The sequence below is a fragment of the Aquarana catesbeiana genome, linkage group LG08 (genome assembly GCF_042186555.1).
Source record: "Aquarana catesbeiana isolate 2022-GZ linkage group LG08, ASM4218655v1, whole genome shotgun sequence".
Taxonomy (NCBI): Eukaryota; Metazoa; Chordata; class Amphibia; order Anura; family Ranidae; genus Aquarana; species Aquarana catesbeiana.
The window spans coordinates 126868815-126893637 of NC_133331.1; the positions used below are offsets into that span (position 1 = coordinate 126868815).

General features: G+C 42.1%; 1 long non-coding RNA gene across 2 annotated transcripts in view; it reads right to left on the reverse strand.

Annotated features, from left to right (window-relative positions):
• Window positions 1–24712, reverse strand: part of LOC141105297 (uncharacterized) — a 77250-nt gene extending 52538 nt beyond the window's left edge. The window contains exons 1-2 of one of the 2 annotated variants that reach the window (XR_012235556.1): window positions 24664–24712; window positions 6159–6342 (exon numbers count right to left, since the gene is read on the reverse strand). This is a non-coding gene — a long non-coding RNA (uncharacterized lncRNA). Of the gene's footprint in view, window positions 1–6158; window positions 6343–9353; window positions 9413–24663 lie in introns of those variants that run through there. The other variant, XR_012235557.1, reaches the window with a different exon arrangement.
• Window positions 24713–24823: the final 111 nt, after the last annotated feature.

Consider the following 24823-nt stretch of genomic DNA (forward strand, 5'->3'; position numbering starts at 1 on the left):
CCAAACGTTATGTGAAAACATAAATATACATAAATAATGAGTCGTAGCTCGGCGACCTGGGTTCAGCCAAAGTCCTACCCCATCACTGGTCAACATTTGGGGCTCCTGCCACCAATGGTTCCGGAGATAGGGGGCTCCTTGCGCAGCCTGTCAGAATCTACATATAGCACGGCCAGTTTAAATACAAGCTGGCACACTCTGTTTGCAGCAGACTGAGAGGATGAGCTCACAGTGCCTCTCACTTCTTGTCAGAAGCACTGAGATCAATGGACAGCTTGAAGCCTTGGACCAATGGTAAAGCACCATTGGAACAAGCTGTCCAATAAAAATGCTGCAGTTGAGGCTGTCCTCTCACTGCAGTGTCATAGAAGGGGGCATGTGTCTAAAAGACACATGCTCCTTTCCAGCCCAGCCCTCTTAACTAGAAGGAAAAAACATGGGTTTATGGGTATAGGATTTACCCATAATCCCATGCTTTTCTCACACAGTTAAGAGGGAGAATGAGAAGCTGCTGAAAAGGTACTGTTTTAATCAAGTTAAGTCATATATTATTATGCTATATTTTTTAACATATTAATTTATTATTTATCTATTTACGGTGAAATTACTGGTTTGAAGTTATAACTTCAAACTTCAGTAATTTGTCCGTTAAGCCACCTGCTTGAGTACAGTTTTTGAAAATATAGTAAATTACTTTAAAAACAATATATAATAAATATTTGTATATTGATTGTATATTAATTATGGTAATTAACCACTTGCCACCCAGGCCAATTCTGACACTTCTCTCCTGCATGTAAAAATCATCATTGTTTTGCTAGAAAATTACTCCCAAACCCCCAAACAGTGTGTATATGTATATATATATATATATATATATATATATATATATATATATATATATATATATATATAAAAAAAAAGCAGACACCCTAAGGAATAAAATGGTGGTCGTTGCAACTTTTTATGTCACACGATAATTTTTCAAATGCATTTTTTTGGAAAGAAACTTTCATGAATAAAAAAAAAACACTAAAGTTAGCTCAATTTTTTTTGTATGATGTGAAAGATGTTACGCTGAGTAAATAGATACCTAACATTTTACGCTTTAAAATTGAGCACTTGTGGAATGAGGCCAAACTTCAGTAGTTAAAAATCTCCATAGGCGATGCTGTAAAAATATTTACAGGTTACATGTTTGGAGTTACAGAGGAGGTCTAGTGCTACAATTATTGCTCTCACTCTAACGATTGCGGCGTATGTAACCTGTGTGTATCTGGCTCTGATACTAGCCAGTGCCTCTCCAGCCACTGACCTCACCGCACATCTCTGATGTACAATCAAACAGTGAATTCAAGTCTATAAGGTTCAATATGGAAATAAGTCCATGTGCCAATAGCAATTAAAACATATAGTGGAATGAAGGTATATCTCAAGATAATGATATATCCCACCAGGTGGCAAACCACGTGACTTTTTAAGTAATAAAACACGTGCCCTCCACCGTAATCAAGCTTCTTACCAGATGGTTGTGATCCTCAATTATAAGATCAAACACACGTGAGAAATAATGGACCCCTCCGGGTGTCTCTAAATGAGATCAGTATGGTCCACTGGGTTTCAACATATGATATTTTCCAATATTTATTCATTTAAAACCTCTATACCAAAAGGAAAAAAAAACAGTTTGTTGTAACTGATTATAAAGTGTGAGCTGGAGTTTGGCTTCAGTTTGTTAGTGTTTTTAAATCTGCTAATACATTTAACACTAGCCTCCCCCCAGAGTGACAGTGCTGCTGTCTGCTGTGTCCCCCTGTGCTCCTTCATCCAGAGTGGGGGCACTCTAATACAGGAGGTGTGTTACTGGTCAGATCACCAGGAGAAAACAGAGACGGAAAAGCCTAAGAAACTAAAACGAATGCAGCCACCCCATCTAATGATTGGTAAGCTGAAATATAATACATCTTTGGTTTTGGGTTTAATACCGCTTTACTTTTTCACATGTGTACTTGCTTACTATTTGCCATACTCTTCGAACACACCTTGTATTTACTGAAGATATATAAGCATATGTGACCTTGACCCAGTGTAAGGTTTGTTATCACCTGGGCAGCAAGGTACTTCCCAATACGTTGTTCAAAGTCAACATTGCTGTAATCCATGCTACAAAAAAAGTTTAGTTAAATATTAAAGATAATTTATTGCCTGTATTTTTACTGTACTGGTCCCCTTACAACAAACATGTTTATGCCCTTATATATATATATATATATATATATATATATATATATATATATATATATACTGCATACTTCATATATCTCACACATCATATACAGGTATATCAATCCACTAAACATACTATACTATAAACATACTATGTCATGCTGGAGCACATCTCTGACACATCTGAACAATACAATATCTTGGCTTGACATTAGGCTGGAGTTCTTTAACTCCACACATTTTTTAAGAGCCCTTTCACACTGGGGCGGGGGGCGGCGTCGGCGGTAAAACGCCGCTATTATTATTTTACCGTTGGTATGCGGCCGCTAGCGGGGCGTTTTTACCCCCCGCTAGCGGCCGAGAAAGGGTTAAATACCACCGCAAAGCGCCTCTGCAGAGGCGCTTTGCCGGCGGTATAGCCGCGCCGTCCCATTGATTTCAATGGGCAGGAGCGGTAAAGGAGCGGTATACACACCGCTCCTTCACCGTTCCGAAGATGCTGCTGGCAGGACTTTTTTTACCGTCCTGCCAGCGCATCGCTCCAGTGTGAAAGCCCTCGGGGCTTTCACACAGGAATACATGCAGCGGCACTTTCGGGTCGGTTTGCAGGCGCTATTATTAGCGCAATAGCGCCTGCAAACCGCCCCAGTGTGAAAGGGCTCTTAAGGTAACTCATTAGGATTGCATAATAAATTGTTATCCAGAAATAAACAATGGGTATCCTGACATTTTTTAAAGGCACACCTTTACCCTTCAGTCAAACCTTATGCTAAAAATGTTTACTCATGCCATATGAGAAATTTATTGGGCTGCTGAAAAGATCTTAAAGCGAACCTTTCAGTAATTTCAGTTTGCCTCAATCATTTCCTGATATGTCACAATATACAGCAACAATATACATTTTCAGGAAAGTTTTACCATTACAGGATTGTTAGCATGATTCGTTCCAGAAACATGCTTGTAATCCAAAGAACTGGTATATCAAAGCAAATTTCCCCATAAGAAATAATGGAAACTCACAACCATTTATTCATAAGTCCTTCAGTTTATAGTCCATATAAAAAGATTATAGCAATGTGATAGGTTGTATAACCATAAAATGTTCATCCACAAATGGCAGCCTCCACAAGGGGATTAGAAGCAAAATCCACCAGGTGCTACAGAGTATAAAAGAGAAGAGAGGCGCCTCTAATGCTCACTGGCTTAAAAAATGTTGCTTCTACAGGAGTTTTGTGTTCTGCCTGTAGAAGCAACTTATGTTATCCTATGTGTCCATATACATTAGGACGATTAGAGGCGTGTTTTCAGTTCAATGTTTAGAGTCATGAAAAAATATATTTTTCATTTGCGTTTCTGATTGGAGCTTACTGGCAGAAAAAATGTAAAACTCTCCTAAACTCCTCTAAACTTTGTACAAAAAACGTTCTATATGAGCATTTTTTACTCCCAAGAGAACAGATGTTTTTTTAAGCCCAGTGTGCATGGAGCCTTCGTGTAGCAATATGGTTACATTTAATGAAGGTACAAAATTTAGCAACTCACATGGTTGATGATTTAAAGAGTCACATCTATGTATGCAGGCATCTGAGGTAAAGCTGTCCACATAGACCGTCCTCCGCACCGCCGGCCCTCACCGCTGTCAGCCTGCAATCTTGACCGGGAAGACTACCCTGCACTAAAGTGATCTGAAAGCGAGGCTTACAGTAGTCCCCTTTTACATCAGAGTCCCTCCTTAGATCAGTCCCCAATCTCCCCCTTTGATTAGAATCCCCCTTTAGAAGAGAGTCCCCCCTTAGATCAGAGTCCTCTTAGATCAGGAGTTCCCCACTTAAAAGTCCCCCTTCAGATCAGAATCTTCCTTTAGATTAGAGTCCCCCTTAGGGTAACAGTCCCCCCCCCCCCCCGTAGATTAGGATCTTCCGCTACATAAAAATTCTCCCTTAGGTTCCTATGCACACTATAAGCTAAAAAAAAATGCTAGATGAAAAACACATATGATAGCATTTTTGTGCCAGCTTTTAGCAGCAGTTTTTTGCTGGAAAAATACCTCTAGACTAAAATAGTGTGCATGGACACATAGGATAATACTATTTACTTCTGGAAGCAGAAAAAAAATGCTTAAAAGCTGGCACTAGGAGCGTTTTTTTTTTTTATTAAGCTAGTGTGCATGGAGGCTTAGATCAGCTCCCCTTTAGATCAGGAGCCCCCCCCCCCATATTAGATTGCCTCCTTCCATCAAGGTCCCCCTTTAGATCAGAGTCCCTCTTTGGATCAAAACTCCCCTTGGATCAGGAGTCACCCCTTAAATTAGAGACCCCTTTTAGGTCAGAGTCCCGTTAATTTCAATGCCATTAATTACATTTTTTTTCTAGTCTACTGCTATTAATTGGAAAGATCTTGAAGTCTGTAAACTTACTTTGTGAAGATCCCCACACATTTACTTCCTTGAATTCTGTGATACATAATAATTATGCCCTGTGAGTAGGACACACATTTCACAAAGCCTGCCTTCTGAACTAGAGAGGTGCTGAGCGGAGGAGTTCCGAGAGGCGGGGTCAGTTCAGGACTCACTGCTTGAAGGCAGCAAAGTACCCTGGGATATGTAGTCCTTAGTCATTAAAAGTAAACAGTAGAGGAGAAGCTGCAAAGCATGCAGGGAATCAAGGAAGTTGTGGAAAGAGATGGCCAGCAGACTGGCATCATTTACATTTTACAACATGAAAGAAGATTTTTCAAGTTATATTGGATTGTCAATAATAACTATTGTTTGCCGTTCTATTACAATGTTGATGTTACAAAATGAAAGCTTATGCCGTGACCAACTCTGCAGCAAAAATTAAAGCTGAAATAATCAAGATACCTATATAGAAGAGAGGGAATATTTACCTTTTAGCTCACAGGGTCTACCAATTATGGAAATTATCTTTTTTTCCATTAACATTTAGAACGTATTTAAAACCAAAAACAAATATATTGCAGCCTCCTAATGTTTGACTGCATTTGTATTCTGTCTCAAGTTAAGAAAGTTTTTAAATACAAATACAGAAAACACCTGTTGATCCTGCCAGAAATGCAGTGTCCTTGTCACTTTCTGTGAGCTTAAAAGACAGCAAAAGAATGATATCTTTCTTTTGTGAACTTCTAATCCCATCAATGCACCGTGTATTGACGATAATCAAAGACAGACATGTTTGAAGTCCAGCCTGTATAACAACCAAAGGCTCCTTCTATAGATACAGTGGAAGAGTGGATATAGCCACCCAGGGACAGAAAGTGTGTTATTCATAGGATTACCAGGTGTAATAAAGGAAAAAAATCAGAAAAATTAAAACTAATGTAGCCACGTCTTAGGACTGGTATGCTGAAATACATTACACCTTTGTTTTCTAGAGAAAAAGTAATTGAAAGTAAATATATAAATAAAATAAAATGACGTTATTTTATATAGTAGCTACGTAATTTACTTTTCTTTCCGCTGATAAGGTTGAACATCCTGTTTTTTTTCACTAGAAACTCCATGACTGCATGCAGATTGCTTGCTAAAGGAATTTTCATAGAAGCTCTCGAGTTTACATAAAACACATCTACAATACAAAACACCTACAGTGTAATAAGATAGCACAAGGCCAATACCAATCTTTTCCCTTTAACACAGACACTCCTTTATAATACTGAAATAAAAGTAAAAACTAGTCTAACAAGTTTTATAATTTTTGCTACCAAGAGTTATTTTCCTCAGGTTCCAGTATCACGTCTTGTATGAGAAAAGTGCAATATCAAATGTTTTCAACTCTCTTATATCGAGAGAAAAATCCATCAAACATAAAAAATATATACCGCATTTATCGGCGTATAACACACACCCCAAGTTTAGGAGGGAATTTTAAGGAAAAAAACTTTTAGGAGGGAAGTTTAAGGAAAAAAAAACTTACATTTAAATGGCCATCAATGCAGCCTTATCAGTGTCCATCTGCAGCCTTGTCCATCATTGCATAATAATCAGTGACCATTTGTAGCCATTTGCCCTGTGTCCTTTTCAGCCATTTGCCCTGTGTCACATTCCACAGCCTCCTCCTGGCTGCCACATTCCACAGCCTCCTCCTGGCTGAGGCTTTCCTGTGTAAGAAAAATGGACATAGTTTTATTTTTTTGGTCATCAATCACACACAATTTTCAGCTCATGACTGTTGCAATTTGAATGTTAGCAAATAGAAAAGATTATCATTCTGACCCCAGCATTTTTCATTCTTGTCCCAAACCTTTTTGGCTACTACTGTCTATTGATAGGTAAAACACTTTATTAAATCAGCAATTAGTGATAAATAATAACATCTATTTCACATAATGTATTTTATGACAAGAAATATGTTGAACAATGCTATACCTGGCTCAAGCTGGGCTCCTCCACTTCTCCCTGGCTGGAAGGCCCAGGGTGGGCGTCGGAAGCCTCAGCTGGGGTGGAAGGAAGAGTGTAAGGAAGAGTGGAAGGAAGGGTTGAGCGGGATTCCCTGACTTTAGTCTGGTCTGCCAGAAAATGAAGTCTGTCATAGTACCACAGCTTGGGGACATAAATGTCATCTGCTGCTGCTCCTGATCTCATGGATTTCTGGACCTTAGTACGTTCACGATTATATGTACTCCTCAGGCCACCAATTTTTTTTTTAAATAGTTGATGTCTGCCGTGGGGACCTGCGGCTTCACCGACTCCAGCAATTTCTCCAGCACTGCCTGCCTCTTTATCTTGTTATTGTAATGCGGGTGTTTGACCTGCCACAGGCAGGGCAGCTCCCTGTACTTATCTGTGAATATTGGGAGGAAGCTGTGGTCTTTGAACCCATTCATTTTCTCTGCAAGACACAACACAAGACAAACCCTAATGTCAGGCGAAACTCTCCTAATCTTGACCCAATGTAGGCCTCAATCTATAAGCAGTATATAAATCCAGCAGCATCCATAAATATGACCACAAAAGTGGTAGGTATAGTGTGTATGGGTTTGGCAAAGTCAGCAGATAGAGGATTGGTATCGGTTGACTTAGCGGTTGGGGGGAGGGAGGGTTCCAAATGATTTTGGGACCCAAAAAAAAGCCTCTTGCACTCTGCATGAATTTAAGCATACAAATAACATTTGTACACATTTTAGGGGGTGTTTAGGGTAAAGCACTACTATGGAGCTGACAAAATACATTGTTAAGTGACTAGGCTAGGTGTGTATGGGCCCAGGATAGCATGCTGGGAAGGTTAGTGAAGGCAAATATGCATGAAGGACAAAAAAGGAGCATTAAAAACTTCCAGCATGCATGAGGATAAAGAGGACATTCACAGCACATTACAATCATTGTAATTAGGGAATAATGAAATAAATACAATACATTAGCAAACATTAAATACATATAATGTGATGTTAAAGGAGAAAACTTACCTTAATATAGTCCTCCTGCAGGACTTGTATGATGGCAGAACAGGTCTCTGGAATAATGATCCCCAGAGCCTGGGGGGAGATGCCTGTCGAGAACTTGATGTCCTGCAGACTTCTCCCCATCGCCAAGTACCACAACGTGGCGACTAGCCTCTGCTCAGGAGTCATGGCTTGTCACATACAGGTGTCCTGCTTAGTAATACAAGGGGACAGCAAAGCCAACAAACGGTAAAAAACGGGGTCCGTCATCTAGAGATAATTCCTGAAATCATCAGGATTATTCTCCTGGATCTCCCGCAACAAAGGCATATGAGAGAATTGGTCACGCTGGAGCAACCAATTCTTTGTCCATGAACTCCGACTCGCCCTGTTCATGAATGAACTGGACTTGGGTCAATGTAAGAACCCCAATACCAAGCCCCTGCACAGCACGAACTCTACGAGTACGTACCTGCAACATGGCTTCAAAATGGTCGGCTGGTCAGAACGAACTAACAGAAAGCACTGAAAAACAACAAGGCCTGAGAAGAGTGAGCTGAAAATCAGAAACGAGCGGACAAGAACGTACTGGGAATCAAATACGTACTATAATAATAATACGCACTGACAAACAAATGTGAACTGACTACACGCACTGAAGAACAGATACAAACCCACAAGCACAAACTGAAGTAACGATCGGAAAAGCACGAGTCTGAAAAGCAAGAATCGTCTCTCACCAAACTTCTACTAACACGAAATTAGCAGAAGGAGCCCAAAGGGTGGCGCACTGGCTATTGAACTTTCCTTTTTTAGTCCCGTCGTACGTGTTGTACGTCACCGCGTTCTTGACATTCAGAATTTCCGACCAACTTTGTGTGACCGTGTGTATGCAAATAAAGTAGTATAGTGCAGCGCTGATGAAGATGAAATAAGCAATAAAATGATACCAATATAAAGTGAATATAATAAATGAATATTCAAAACAAAAATGCACAGCAATAAAATATCACAACAATAATGATAAAATAGTATAAACCAACAGTGTCAGTGCATATAAAGTACATAAAGTATATATGTCTGACATATATGACATCAAATATAGTGACTGTGAATCTGTGTGAACTGGTTGTCTGTAGATAATCCACCACCGTAAGGAAAGGGGCTTACCAGACAGGTTGAACCCAACTAGGCATATGCCTGATGAGTCAACCAAGCTTTTGGTGTAACACACCCAAGGAGGTACAGCAACCACGACTTCCAAAATAGACCAAATCAGATAGGGATCCGTGACCATTTTGACATCACTAGCTGTCTACCATAGGAATAGTGACCGGAATTCGTGAGCGATTCCTCTCAATATGGCATATGGCAAAAGGAGAAAAAATAGGGCCACATAGTTTAATACCGTAAAATATAAAACATTTATTGAAAAAATTATAAAATGGTCACCCCCATTTGAGAAGACATTAAAAGAATTGGATAAAATCAAAGCAAAAGCAACGCAGTGGCATCAGCAGAGCCCGTCCCAATGTTTCGTCCTAATAAGGCATCCTCTGGGGTGTATGCAAGACAAGTTTGAGCCAACATCCGTCGGAAAAAAAACATGGATTTTGTTGTCGGAATGTCCGATCGTGTGTATGAGGCATTAGTGTGAGAAAACCTAACCGAAAGCAGCGTAGAACGAATGAGGAGACTTGCCACTGTACAAGCCAATTAAAAATGATCACCTCAATCCGTTGGCACCCATAGACGTGATGGGTGAATGCTACAGTGGTGTAAGGCCGTGAGACTTAAGCTGTAAGAACGAAATGTATCGTAAAAGAAAACCAACCTAAAATGAACTGAACCGGGAAGAAAAACAAGACAAAATAACTCAGAGAATCTGTTGAAATTAGGTAACACCACTATGGAAAAAAAACAAACACGAAGCTACCACTTAGAAACAACACGTACGTACCGAGTCAGGTTCAAGAAATGAAAACAACCACCCCTGAAAATCCGTCATGAGGAAAACAGACGATACCTACCTGAAAAGTGTCTGCAAAAACTTGAGACTGCAAAAACAACATTTTGCATCCTGTTGATGTGTAGAAAAACCAACTATGGAAAAAAGGGACATAAGCATACAAAACTACCATTTAGTACCAATACGTACAACATGAAAGCGATCAATCTAGGACCAGGATTCCTCTACCCTAGGTATGCCGTGGAAAAAAAACAAAAAAAACACGCATGCTTACACGACTCCCTGACCTGAAAGGGGTGCCCTGCTGGCCGTAGCCTGAAATGTAAACATGCTGGAACATGAACATCTGTAACGCAGCAGGAGAAATGAGACTCAGCGCCAAAGTGGGGCCGAGCCAATCGAACATGCAAACATATCCCCTGAAATGAACATTCCCCCTGAATAAAAACCACCCCTGCTCTGAAAATGAAATCTACCTGAGGCGGGTTACCGTTTCAACAAACATTTCCTGATGTGCAGACAACGCGGTGTTTGGGATTCTCTCATAGAGAATGAGGGAGGATTGGATGGAGCGCTCTGTTCAGAGACTACCATGGGCTCTATACAGGTTTAAATTGAGATAATCATATTACAGGAAAGTTAGATAGAAAATAGGATTTTTTAAAACAGCTTACCTGTAAAATCCTTTTCTTTCGAAGGACATCATAGGACACAGAGCCACAGTAATTACTGATGGGTTATATAGGGTATAGGGATTGGACACTGGCACACCCTATCAGGAAGTTCAACCCCCTATATAATCCCTCCCCTTGCAGGGATACCTCAGTTTTGTAGCCAAGCAATATAGTGTATTAGAAGAGGGGCGGGACCTCTGTGTCCCGTGATGTCCTTCGAAAGAAAAGGATTTTACAGGTAAGCTGTTTTAAAAAATCCTATTTTCTTTCTTGAACATCACAGGACACAGAGCCACAGTAATTACTGATGGGATGTCCCAGAGCAATGCTACCTGAGGTGGGGGAACCACGACCAAGTAGGGTGCAATCAGACCTGAGGACCCTGTACCGCTGCCTGCAGCACACTACGCCCAAAGGCGATATCCTCATGCCTTCTCACATCCACCTGATAGAATCTGGTGAATGTATGAACTGAAGACCAGGTTGCGGCCTTGCAGATTTGAGCCATAGAGGCCCGGTGATGCACTGCCCAAGAAGCACCAATAGCTCTTGTGGAATGTGCCCTGATCTGAAACGGAGGAATCTTCTGTTTCAAACCGTAAGCTTGAATGATCAATTGTCGAATCCATTTAGAAATGGTAGCTTTTGACGCTGCCTGTCCTCTATTGGGACCCTCTGGCAGCACGAACAAAACATCCGTCTTGCGGATCTGAGCAGTTGCCCCGAGATAGGCCTTAACTGCTCTTACTACATCCAACGAATGTAGAGATCTCTCTTCTGGAGAACAGGGATCTGGAAAAAAGGAAGGCAGAACAGTGTCTTGGTTTAAATGAAAATCAGAAACCACCTTCGGTAAAAAACTAGGATGAGGGTGCAGTACCACTCTATCCTTGTGTATAATCAAATAAGGCTCCTTACAGGAAAGGGCTGCTAATTATGAAACTCTTCTAGCAGAAGAGATGGCCACCAGAAAAATGAACTTCCTTGTCAACAAGACCAAAGGAATCTGACTTATTGGTTCAAAAGGCTGTTTCTGTAACACAGCCAGGACCAAGTTCAAGTCCCAGGGGTTTAGGGGCGCTTTAACCGGAGGATTAAGACGCATCACCCCCTGCATAAAGCTTCGGACCAAAGAATGCAAAGCAAGTGGCCGCTGAAATAATACTGATAAAGCAGAGACCTGGCCCCTGATGGTACTCAAGGCCAGCTTCATCTCTAATCCTAATTGTAGAAAATCAAGAATTCTACCTATGACATATTTCCTGGGATGCCAACCTCTGGATTCACACCAGGATACATAAGCTTTCCAGAGTCTATGATAAATCATCCTGGAAGCTGGCTTCCTTGCATTAATCAAGGTAGATATGACAGGACCTGAGAGCCCACGACTCTTCAGAACGTGGGTCTCAATAGCCAAACCGTCAAATTTAGCGTTTGTAAGGCTGGATGGAACACTGGACCTTGAGATAACAGGTCTGGGCGTACCGGTAGGGTCCACGGGGAACCCACCGTCATCCTTACTATTTCTGCATACCAAGTCCTTCTGGGCCAAGCGGGGGCCACCAGAAGTACCGACTTCCTTTCCTGCCTGATCCTGCGAAGGAGTCGTGGTAGTAGCAGAATAGGCGGGAACTGATGCCACGGAATCACCAACGCATCCGTCCCTCATGCGAGAGGATCTTTTGTCCTTGCCACAAATCTGTCTATCTTTTTGTTGAATCTGGATGCAAAGAGATCTACATCTGGAACCCCCCATCTTTGGCATATGGCCCAAAAGACGTCGGGATGCAGAGACCATTCCCCTGGAAGTAACTGCTGGCGACTTAGATAGTCCGCCTGCCAGTTCTCTATTCCCGGGATGAAAACTGCCGATATGCATGGCACATGCATCTCTGCCCAGACTAAGATCTGGTTCACCTCCTTTTGAGCAGCTCGGCTCCGGGTGCCTCCCTGATGATTGACATAAGCCACTGCTGTGGCATTGTCGGACTGGATCCTGACCGGACAACCCTGTAGCCTGATAGTCCAGGCTTTTAGGGCTAGATATATCACCCGGATCTCCAGAATGTTGATGGGTAAGGTCCTCTCGGTCTTGGACCATATCCCCTGAACCACAGACTGTTCCAGAACTGCTCCCCAACCTGACAGACTGGCATCTGTTGTTACCACCGTCCAGGTAACCGGTAGAAAGGATTTCCCCTTCTGCAGGTTTTCGGGTATGAGCCACCAATTGAGACTCTGACGCACCGCATGCGACAGGTGCATCGGAAAGTCTAATGCCTGAACCTTCTTGTTCCAGGCCGACAGGATACTGTGTTGCAGCATTCTTGAATGAAACTGAGCATAGGGAACTGCTTCGAATGAAGCCACCATCTTTCCTAGTAGCCTCATACAAAGGCGGACAGAGGGACCCCTCTTGGTCCTGACTGCCAGAATCAGCTCTCTTAAAGCAGCGATCTTTGCCTGGGGTAGAAATATTTTCTCCTGGCTTGTATCAGACCTAAATCAGATACTAAATACTCCAGTCTTCTTACTGGTTTTAGGAAAGACTTTTCTAGGTTGAGAATCCAACCCAGGTGTTCTAGATACCTGACTGTGGTCCTCAAGTTTCCATTCAAAGAGGCTACCGACCGGTCTATCAAGAGCAGGTCGTCTAGGTATGCTATGACAGCTATACCCTGAGCCTTTAATCTGGCCAGAGGAGGAGCCAAGATCTTTGTGAACACTCGAGGTGCAGTGGCTATCCCGAAAGGCAGAGCCACAAACTGGAAATGGCGCCCTCCTACCTCGAAGCGCAGAAACTTCTGATGAGCAGGAAAAATAGGCACATGCAGATATGCATCTCTGATGTCTATCGATGCCAGAAATTCTCCTCCCTGCAGGGTGGGACCTACTGTCCGAATTGATTCCATGCGGAAGGATTGAATCCTTAGGTTCAGATCCCTTAAATCCAGAATGGGTCTGACATCCCCATTTGGCTTTTGGACCGTAAAAAGGTTGGAATAGAAGCCGGGGTTCCCCTTAATATCCATACCAGACCTGAAGGGCCTGGTATGGAATTTAGGGGGACCCCCCACGTCATTTTTTTTTTAAATTTTGGTTCGGGGTTCCCCTGTGGGGAATTTCCATGCTGTTTTTATCAATGAACTTCTATGTGTATTGTTGGACCAGCAATGCAATAGCCGCGAGTAGTTTTAAATGACTTTTTTTCCTTTGAAATGTCATTTTGCTGTCAGACTGTTCTAAACATGGGAAACATCCGCCCCTTTACAGGCATACTATAGACATCCCCCAGTTACGAAATTTAAAGGGATATTACACTTTTATTGTTTGACTTTAAGCATTATTAAAATCACTGCTCCTGAAAAAACGGCCGTTTTTAAAACTTTTTTTTGCATTGATCCATGTCCCCTGGGGCAGGACCCAGGTCCCCAAACACTTTTTATGACAGTAACTTGCATATAAGCCTTTAAAATTAGCACTTTTGATTTCTCCCTTTTAAAGGGTGTTCCGCGGCATTCGAATTTGCCGCGAATACCCCAAATTGTTCGCTGTTCGGCGAACTTGCGAACAGTCGATGTTCGAGTCGAACATGAGTTCGACTCGAACTCGAAGCTCATCCCTACTCTGGAAGAACTCTCCTGAACAGGAACTCGCTACTGACCATGTGACCTCACTTATATGAGAGTCCTGGGTGTTACCAAGCAAATTAATGATTGGCCGAGACTAGCATACAAACTACCTGCCACTCAAATGGAAATTAACAACAGACAGGCCTGCTGTAATAGCACAAGCCTATCCAAATTTACCTGACATAGAAACCACCAGGAAGGGTCACCCATCCAAAAGTAGGTGCCCTCTACATATATTTAGGAGGCCAAAACAGAGCAAATAAGAGAAGATTATTGCTACGGATTACATATAAGATCTGTGCAAGGTCTTGTCATTTTTGACAATTCTAAATGAACTTCTCACCCTACCACAACCAACACTTTCATATCCTAACATTTCGACATTTCAACATAAATGACTAACTGCAGCAAGCTGACATTTGTCTGTAAAATGACAATTCAGTCAAAAAGGGCAATAGACATTTTTAAAATACATTTCATAAGAACTGCTCTACATGAAAGAGGAAATGTACTGTAATTGTGAACTTTAATATTTTCTTATTTTTCATTCTGCATCATGCTGAGCAAAACTCAGGGAACATTTGAATGTTCCACACAACACCGCAGACTATGTTCCAGAGGTCTTGATACACCCAGCACAATGTGGAACCTTTCTTTCCGTGGAATATTTTTTTACAAATGTTATATCATGATCCTTAGTGTTAGGGAGTAGCAGAAAATGACAGCAGTCTACCATTCTCTCTCTGTCTGGCTTCTGCTCTCCAAGACTCCATTTACACTTGTACATGTGCAACTTTAACACAACTTTGGATGGGTGCAACTTGGATATGACTTTGGCTTTGATCAGTGATAATGGACAACTGTTGCACTGTATCAAATTAAGGTATGACTTTCATGCAACTTTTGAGGGTTAACGGTGAAGTTTATGGCCCTCAAGTTTGTATGAAAGTCGAACCAAAGTAGTGCATGAACTGCTTTGAAGTTGCTGCGACTTTAAGTCGCACATATATGAATGGTTATCATTGGAAAACATGGGGAACGACTTGTCATGCGACTTTAATGTGCAAAGTTGCATGACATGTCGCACAAGTGTGAATGGAGCCTAAATAGCCATTACTCAGTAGTATGGGAAGTGCTGTAGTTCAAAGTTATAAAAAGAAATGCCAAAATCAGGATCACCAAAGAGCTGACCTAAAGGGCAAACTGCAGTAACCATTATGAACCATTAATTTTACTTTGCAACACTCAGACCAATGAAAGAGGAATTCTGTTTTCAATGTACAGCGGATATAAAACATCTACACACCCCTGTTAAAATGTCAGGTTTCTGTGATGTAAAAAAAAATTAGACAAAAGGTAAATAATTTCAGAACTTTTTCCACCTTTAATGTGACCTATAAACTATACAACTCAATTGAAAAACAAACTGAAATCTTTTAGGTGGAGGGAAGTAAAAATAAAAAACTAAAATAATGTGGTTGCATAAGTGTGCACACCCTTAAACTAATACTTTGTTGAAGCACCTTTTGATTATTACAGCACTCAGCCTTTTTGGGTATGAGTCTATCAGCATAGCCCATCTTGACTTGGCAATATTTGCCTACTCTTCTTTGCAAAAACACTCCAAATTTGTCAGATTGTGAGGGCATCTCCTGTGCACAGCCCTCTTCAGATCACCCCACAGATTTTCAATTGGATTCAGGTCTGGGCTCTGGCTGGGCCATTCCAAAACTTTAATCTTCTTCTGGTGAAGCCATTCCTTTGTAGATTTGGATGTATGCTTTGGGTCGCTGTCATGCCGAAAGATGAAGTTCCTCTTCATGTTCAGCTTTCCAGCAGAAGCATGAACGTTTTGTGAAAATATTGACTGGTATTTGGAACTGTTCAAATTTCCCTCTACCTTGATTAAGGCTCCTGTTCCAGCTGAAGAAAAACAGCCCCAAAGCATGATGCTGCCACCACCATGCTTCACGGTGGGCATGGTGTTCTTTTGGTGATGTGCGGTGTTGTTTTTGTGCCAAATCTTTTGGACCATAACCATCAGATCATAACACATTTTCCCACATGCTTTTGGGAGACTTCAGATGTGTTTTTGCAAAATTTAGCCGGGCTTGGATGTTTTTCTTTGTAAGAAAAGGCTTCCATCTTGCCACTCTAACCCATAGCCCAGACATGAAGAATATGGGAGATTGTTGTCACATGTACCACACAAACAGTACTTGCCAGATATTCCTGCAGCTTCTTTATTGTTGCTGTAGGCCTCTTGGCAGCCTCCCTGACCAGTTTTCTTCTCGTCTTTTCATCAATTTTGGAGGGATGTCCAGTTCTTGTTAATGTCACTGTTGTGTAATATTTTCTTCACTTGATGATAACTGTCTTCACTGTGTTCCATGGTATATCTAATGCCTTGCAAATTCTTTTGTACCCTTCTCCTGACTTATAACTTTTAACAATGAGATCCTTCTGATGCTTTGGAAGCTCTGTGGACCATGGCTTTTGCTGTAGGATGCAACTAAGAAAATGTCAGGAAATACCTACTAGAACAGCTGAACCTTATTTGGGGTTAATCAGAGGCACTTAAAATGATGGCAGGTTTGTACTGACTCCTATTTAACATGAGTTTGACTGTGATTGCTTAATTCTAAACACCGCTACATCCCCAGTTATAAGATGGTGTGCACACTTTTATGCAAACACATTAGTTTAGTTTTTTATTTTTACTCCCCCTCCCAAAAGATTTCAGTTTGTTTTTCAATTGAGTTTTACAGTTTATAGGGGGTGGGGGGTGGCGCCCCTGCGCCCCCTATGGATGGGCTGCCACTGGTACACACAGTGCTTATGTACATGGTTTGTAAAGGAACTTGGCGGGTAGGTTGTTCCTAACATCTTGGAGAACCAACCATAAATCATCTGTGGATGTAGGCTGCCTCAAATCCTTCTCTTCATGTAATTCCAGACAGACTCAATGATGTTGAAATCAAGGCTCTGTGGGGGCCAAACCATCACTTCCAGGACTCTTTGTTCTTCTTAATGACATTGCCTGAATGTTTGGGGTTGTTGTCCTGCTGAAGAATACATTTTGGGCCAATCACACTCCTCCCTGCTGCCCCAATGCAAGAAACCTCCACCATGCTCCAGCCCTTCGATAACAAACTGCCTCAAACTGCCTCTTGCTACAGCCAAATATTTCAGATTTTGACTACTCAGTCCAGAGCACCTGCTGCCATTTTTGTGCACCCTAGTTCCTATGTTTTTGTGCATAGGATGTGGAAACAGGACTAAGCTACTCTTAAGCCCCACACACGATGTCGGGGGACATCGGCCTGTTAAAAAAAAAATAATGGCCTACATTTGGTCTGTGTGTATGTCAGCCGGCCTTTTGGGTGAGATGGGTGAGAGCATTGACTGGAGTGTTCTGGCGGGGGATGGAGGTGGTGCCCCCCTGTCAGAACAGAAATGCTCAGTGGCGGAGATCACTGTACTAACGTCAAATCATTTGTACAGCTGCTCAGACTGGAGCTGACAGTGTTACCAGGCTTTAGCTTCTCCTCCCCCAGGTCTTGCAGCGAAGAACAGAGGGAACGTGATCACTTATAAAAAAATAAATAAAAAAGGGTGTTTATAATGTTTTTTTTTTTATACTCTATACACAAGTATTTTGCTTTTCATTTCTATTTTAACTTGAATGGGTTGTTTTACAAGGTGAGGGTTTACACACACTTTAAAGCACCCATGCAATGTGAAGGAAATTCCGTAAACATGACTTGTTGGGGGTACTTGAAGACTTACATTGGAAATGACTGCTCTGGCGTGTACCCCAGAATATGCTGACCATACTCATCTATAAACACTTGCTCAGATCTTTGCATTTTTCCAAGCTGGAAAGTGCATTTAAAATTCTTGCTCATGTTAGGGAAAGGAGCTATTGGCACGTCAACTTTGATCCTCCAACATACAGTTGTTTGGATGTACTAGGTTTTCTGTCTACCAAAAGTGCTCTTTAAAATGTAGTGTTTTTTTGTTTTGTTTTTTGACCAGTGTACAGATCTGAATGATGCCTGTTGGACTACCATGGCAATTCATTCCTGCACATTATTGCAGTTAAAAATGATAATAAGTGATAGTGAGTGATAATGTTAGAGTTCAGTGACCTTCTCCACTCTGGGAACATTTCTGCAGAAATGTCCCCAGAGTTTCCCTCTTTGTTTTGTGGGATGCCGTTTGATAATATGTTGCTCCCTCTGGTTAAGCCAAAATACTTTATCCGTTGAGTATCTTGATACCACGTGCAAAATACTTTCCTTTTATGTGTTTTGCATGCCTTTCATCCAAGGGTTATAGTCTCATGGCAATAAAGTGCTTTGTAAAATACACTTAGTGGAAGTGGACTCTAAATATCATCCAGAATATTTCCTTAAGCCCCGTACACACAATCAGAAACTTGTACAGAAAATACCGCTTTCGAAGTGATCGTACGATAATCGGTTCGTTAGTACAGAGCTTTCGAGAAACCTGATCATGATAGTTCATTTGATATTATTCTATCTGACATGCATGAAAAAAAAATTTGTATGATGCCAGACCATACGATTTTCATTTAATCAGTATAGCAATCGTTCGAAAATGCAATACAAATGCATTACAACACATGACATCACTTCCGAATTTTTTTTCTGTCGTACGGGAATTTTTATGACTTTAGTAAACTCATCAGATTCGATCTGAGATTAGCATGCAAAGAAATGAAACGAACGATCATTCGCCCGATAATCTCATCATGTGTACCAGGCATTAGACACTATGCCATTCAGTCTGTGAAACCAACTAGCTGGGTCTTTTATCAAGAATGTACTCCCTCCTACACACCAATAGAAACTCTAAAGTTTATTGTTAGCTCAATGTGACCAGCAATCTTTCTTTAGATGAGTTATCTGCTCTGTAAAAGCCATCAAAACATTCCTACTACAAACATTTTATGGCAGGTAGTTAGGAAGCATTTCCTGCCATCAGCTCATAACCGTGAAGTTTTATTATAATATTCTGCCAAGTGCACAATTATAAACTTTATCACTGTCAATCACTGGAGCCTCTTCTGCAATGCAAAACACCAGAACAATTTAAAATAGCTGTTACTCCATTATTTCACATTATAGAAAAGGTGGCAGTGTCACTAATAAGCAATTGTGTCCAAGCTGCAGGGATCTACCAGTGCACACGAAAGCATTTTTGTTAACCTGTACTTCATTCTCGAGTCTTGAAATGTAATTTTGTCATTGAGTTATGAGCAACCATTATCACATTAGTGAGATTCTCTTTGTGCACTTCACCTCTTTTTGCCTGCCTAAACACCTCTCTTTCTTATGCATCATTGACAGCATACAAATTGATTGACTCATGGTTCATGACCTCCTATTCATTCTGATGAATTTAGGAAAGCTTTCAATCTCAAATCAAAAGACTGTTTATGAGTGATAGGATTAAGTAGTGACTTCTTACTAATTCTTGATTCAGTGGGCATGATCGCTGTTAAGAGGCGTAGTCTCCATGTTCTGACAGCTTGGCATTAGTAGAGGAGCATTGGTTAGGAAGTCCCTTTATATACTGCAGGTATATGCAGTAGAGAAACCCACCTTGTGCCTTCACGCGGTCTCTAAACAGCAATATTTATGATACGAACTGTAGTAATTTTGTAGTAATAGTGATTTTTAGACTTTTTTTTTTTGCACAGGAGATGGTTGCAAAATATTTAAAGCAGTTGTATTGCCCGCTTTGTGATTTTTACCTACAGGTAAGCCTATACTAAGGCTTACCTGTAGGTAAAATGTATATCTCCTAAACGTTCACTGTTTAGGAGATATTCACCTTGCATGCAGCTGCTGACGTCAGCGGCACATGCGCTCAAAAGGTCCGGTGTATCGTGCCGGAAATTCAGAGCCCCTTGCTGGAACCGTAGGCTCCCGCGCGCATGTGCGGGAGTGACGTAATCTCATCTCTGGCCATTCACAGCGCCAGGCCGGTGAACACGGAAGTAACGCCGTGGCAACATGTCGGCCCCCTCAGCGGTGGCCGGGCTATGCTGCGGGGGCTTGGTTCTAAGGTAAGTATTTCATAATGAGCTAGTATGCGATGCATACTAGCTCATTATGCCTTTGTCTTTTTTTTGTTTTTTTGGGTTTTCTTGCCCATAAATCGCTTTAAATATATCAAAAAAAGGAATTCAGATGGTGTTATTATATTTTTAATACATACTAATTGGACTAAATGGTGTTTCTATAGTGCATCTGCACTGCAACATTGTGGACTATGATGCACGTGTCTTTGTGTATTGAAGTGCAATGTGGTGTGTTGTGTTAGGCAGCCGTTTAAGCACTTCAATACCAGACACTTTTACCCCCTTCCTGCCCAGGTCAATTTTCAGCTTTCAGCGCTGTCACACTTTGAATGACAATTACTTAATTATGCAACACTGTACTCAAATGACATTTTTATCATTTTTTGAGACAGATAGAGCTTTCTTTTGATTGCATTCAATCACCACTGTTTTTTTTTTTTGCTACATGAAAGAAAAAATACCCAACATTTTAAGAAAAAAAAATTTTTTTTTCTTAGTTTTTGCTATGAGATTTTGCAAATAAAAAATCTTTCTTCATAAGGGCCCTTTCACACTGGGGCAGTTTGCAGGCGCTATTGCGCTAATAATAGCGCCTGCAAACCGACCTGAAATTGCCGCTGCTTTGTCTCCAGTGTGAAAGCCCCGAGGGCTTTCACACTGGAGCGGTGCGCTAGCAGGATGGGAAAGAAAGTCCTGCTAGCAGCATCTTCGGAGCGGTGAAGGAGCTGAGTGTATACCGCTCCTGCCCATTGAAATGGGACAGCGCGGCTTTACCGCCGGCAAAGCGCCTCTGCAGAGGTGCTTTGCAGTGGTTTTTAACCATTTCTCAGCCGCTAGCGGGGGGGGTAAAACTGCGAATACCGACGGTAAAGCGCTGCTTACAAAAGCAGCGCTTTACGGCCGATGCCGCCCCCGCCCCAGTGTGAAAGGGCCCTTAATGTAGGCCAAATTATGAAAGTTATAGAGTCTATAAACTATGGTATATACAGTATATTTGTAAATCAATCAATCCTGATGTACTGATGGACCATCTCTTTTTTTGAGACCCTAAAATGCCAAGACAGTGAAACAACCCCCCCTCCATGACTGCTTTTTGGGAAGTAGACAGTCCAAGATATTTAGAAAGAGGAATGGTACGGTAAGTTTTTTGAAGTTGTAATTTTTTGTCACAGTTTTTTTGTCAAAATTATAAGATTAAATTAATTTCTTTTAATGATTTTTTTACATACTGTCACTAGAGCAGTGTCATCATATGACTGGTGTGGCAGTTATCAGGGATACTGACTGGTGACAGTATGTAAAAAAAATATATATATAATTTTGTTTCAAATTTTTTTCCTTATTTTTTTTTCTTTTTTTACATTTTGATACTGTACTGCTCTCACTATTATAAGGAATCAATTTTGTGAATGGCATCCAATCACAGAGATCACAATAGTACACAATGCGGGTTATTTACGAAAGGCAAATCCACTTTGCACTGCAAGTGCACTTGGAAGTGCAGTCGCTCTAAATCTAAGGGGTAGATCTGAAATGAGTGGAAGCTCTGCTGATTTTATCATCCAATCATGTTTAAGCTAAAATGTTGTTTTTTATTTTCCTTGCATGTACCCTTGGGATCTACAGCGACTTTACTTCCAAGTGCACTTTTAGTGCACTTTCAAGTGCACTTAAAGTGCAATGTGGATTTTCCTTTAGTAAATAACCCCCAATGAATGGCTAGGAACTGATTGGGGTTGATTTACTAAAACTGGAGAGTGCAAAATCCTCTAGTCCCCCGCTTGCTTCTCTTCCCCCCTCCCCTCATGCTGCTCTGGTCCCCCATATGCTTCTCTTTTTCCTACCCCCCCTCATCCTGCTCTGGTCCCCCATGTACACCCCCCTCATGCTGCTCTGGTCCCCCATATGCTACTCCCCCACTCATGCTGCTCTGGTCCCCCATATGCTCATCTCCCCCACTCCCCTTATGCTGCTCTGGTCCCCCATATGCTCCTCTCCCCCCCTCATGCTGCTCTGGTCCCCCATATGCTCCTCTCCCCCCCTCATGCTGCTCTGGTCCCCCATATGCTCCTCTCCCCCCTTCATGCTGCTCTGGTCACCCATATGCTCCCCCCCATGCTGCTCTGCTCCCCCATATGCTCCCCCCCCATGCTGCTCTGCTCCCCCATATGCTCATCTCCCCCACTCCCCTCATGCTGCTCTGGTCCCCCATATGCTCATCTCCCCCACTCCCCTCATGCTGCTCTGGTCCCCCATATGCTCATCTCCCCCACTTCCCTCATGCTGCTCTGGTCCCCCATATGCTCATCTTCCCACCTCCCCTCATGATGCTCTAGTCCCCCACATGCTCATCTCTTCCCCTCCCCTCATGCTGCTCTGGTCCCCCATATGCTCCTCTCCCCCCTTCATGCTGCTCTGGTCACCCATATGCCCCCCCCCCATGCTGCTCTGCTCCCCCATATGCTCATCTCCCCCACTCCCCTCATGCTGCTCTGGTCCCCCATATGCTCAACTCCCCCACTTCCCTCATGCTGCTCTGGTCCCCCATATGCTCATCTTCCCACCTCCCCTCATGATGCTTTAGTCCCCCACATGCTCATCTCTTCCTCTCCCCTCATGCTGCTCTGGTCCCCCATATGCTCCCCCCCCTTCCCCCGCTCTCCATCCTGTATGCTGCCACGGAGAATCTAGAAGGAGAGTGGGGGAAGGAAAGAGCAGGAGAACGAGTGCCGAGGAAGGTTATGTTGCAGCTGTGTGTGGCTTCACTCCTTCCGGATCATATAATGAGCTTCTCAGTGCCGACTTCTGAGTATTATGTCTGTATTCAGTCGCGCTGTATAACTAGCCAGGGAGAGGAGGTGAGCGCCGTGGGGGGGACAGAGGACCGGAGGGAGGCAGCTATCCGCTGTCACTGAAACCGGACCACTGAGCCATCGGCCCACTGGGAAACTCCCGGTAGTCCCGATGGCCAGTACATTCCTGGCCCTTTGTTGTTTTAACTTTGTGCAGTACAAGTTTTTTTTTTTGCCAGTAAATACCTTATACAGCCCACTTCCTGTTTCTTGTCTGGAAAAAAGCCTAAATTTATGACATCATACACAGCTCTCTCTCTCACTCTTGTGAGAGTTTGCCAGGAAGGGAGGGAGGTGAGTCATAAGAGGGCCAATGAGAGCTGCAGAGCTGGAGGTGTGCCTCTGTGTGTCTGTGTAAATCCAGGAAGTGAACAAACAGCAGCTTCAGCTGGCCACAGTTAAAATGATTGCAGCCAGGCTCAGTGGTGGGGGATTTCTACAGCATATTTGGCAAGTACAGAATCACAGTATATATAAAATAATATGCAAAGTGGTTGGAGGGAAGCTTCAGAATGGCAAAGATGTTTTTTATTACAAATTATGTGAGCAAACTGCAGTTACTCTTTAAGCTTTGACAAAGAAACCTGGAAGCTGATTGGTTTCTATGAAGAGATGTACCAGATTTTGCACACTCCAGTTTTAGTAAATCAACCCCATTGTGTACTATCAACATTTAATCACTGTGATTGGTCACAGTGATCACATGGTACCATGGCTGGCCCGGTACTATGATCACTCCTCTGCTGTGTCCTGTGGAGACAGCTTGTGACAGATTGCGTGCATGAGGCGCACACCGGGAGGACATTATAGGACATATATATCTAGGATAGTAGTGCTCCCACCCGGCTGTCATTTTACCATAGGCCGGGTGGGAAGTGGTAAAAATACACTGCAATGTACCTCTAAGTGCTACAAAAAAAAAAGAGGCAGGCTGCATTTCTTTTTGTAGCACAGATCATTACAATGCTTGTGGTGGTGTAGTTCAAAACCAACCTAAATAGGCCCTCAATCTGTTACAGTGTGTCATTATAAATAGGTTGCTAATGTACCCCACAGGGCAAAAAAAAAAAAAAATCACATGACCTTTCTTAGCTGTATTATATAGTGAAATGGCGTGCCAATAGCAGTGAAGGCCACCAGAATGCAACACACATTTGCAGGCGCATTGCTAGAACATGCGGTAACATGCGAGTGAATGAACCCCAATATATCACTTTGCTATTCCCCCCCCCCCCCCCCCCCTGTGTTCTTTTGGAGGCCTATCTACGTACATTTTCTCAAAAGTATTAAAGTATTATGTGAACTCTCCTTGTTTTTACTTTGCAATGATTTAGTATAGTTCGCACTCAGAAACACTTGCATTGGGTTTGCAGTTACATCACAAGGAAATAAAATATAATTTCTATTCAATTATCTATATCAGGCTCTGTGGCTAAATGATTAACTTTGAAACCATATTTATTAGCTGCCATTTCCATTGTGTTATTATAGTAAATGTGCTTCACACCCTCAAACACCGCCCAACACATGGCCTCTCCTGGCCTGCAGACCTGAAACTTAAAGTAGAAGTTCACCCCGACACTAAAATCTTGAAATCTACCAGCATCCACGATCTAAGACTAACCTATCTAGTCCTGTAAAGAAGAAATCGCTATACATATCTTTTTTTTTAAGGTAGATTTTAGTGTTAGGGTGAACTTATGGTGAAGTTCTACTTTAATGCTGCAGTACTATAGAAATCAGCGAAAGAAACAAAATAATCAGCCTCATTTTTTCATCATTTTCTAAAAAATCCTGTTACCTGCAACAGGAAGCTGGTTGCTTCATAGCTGCCTCTAACATTACTCAATTTGTGATCTTTCTTGTGTTTCATCACTAATCGTATTTGCATATTCCAGGTTGCACATGCCCTGACAAGAGTATACAGGAGCTTAAAATTGTCACATTCAGCCAGGTGAAAA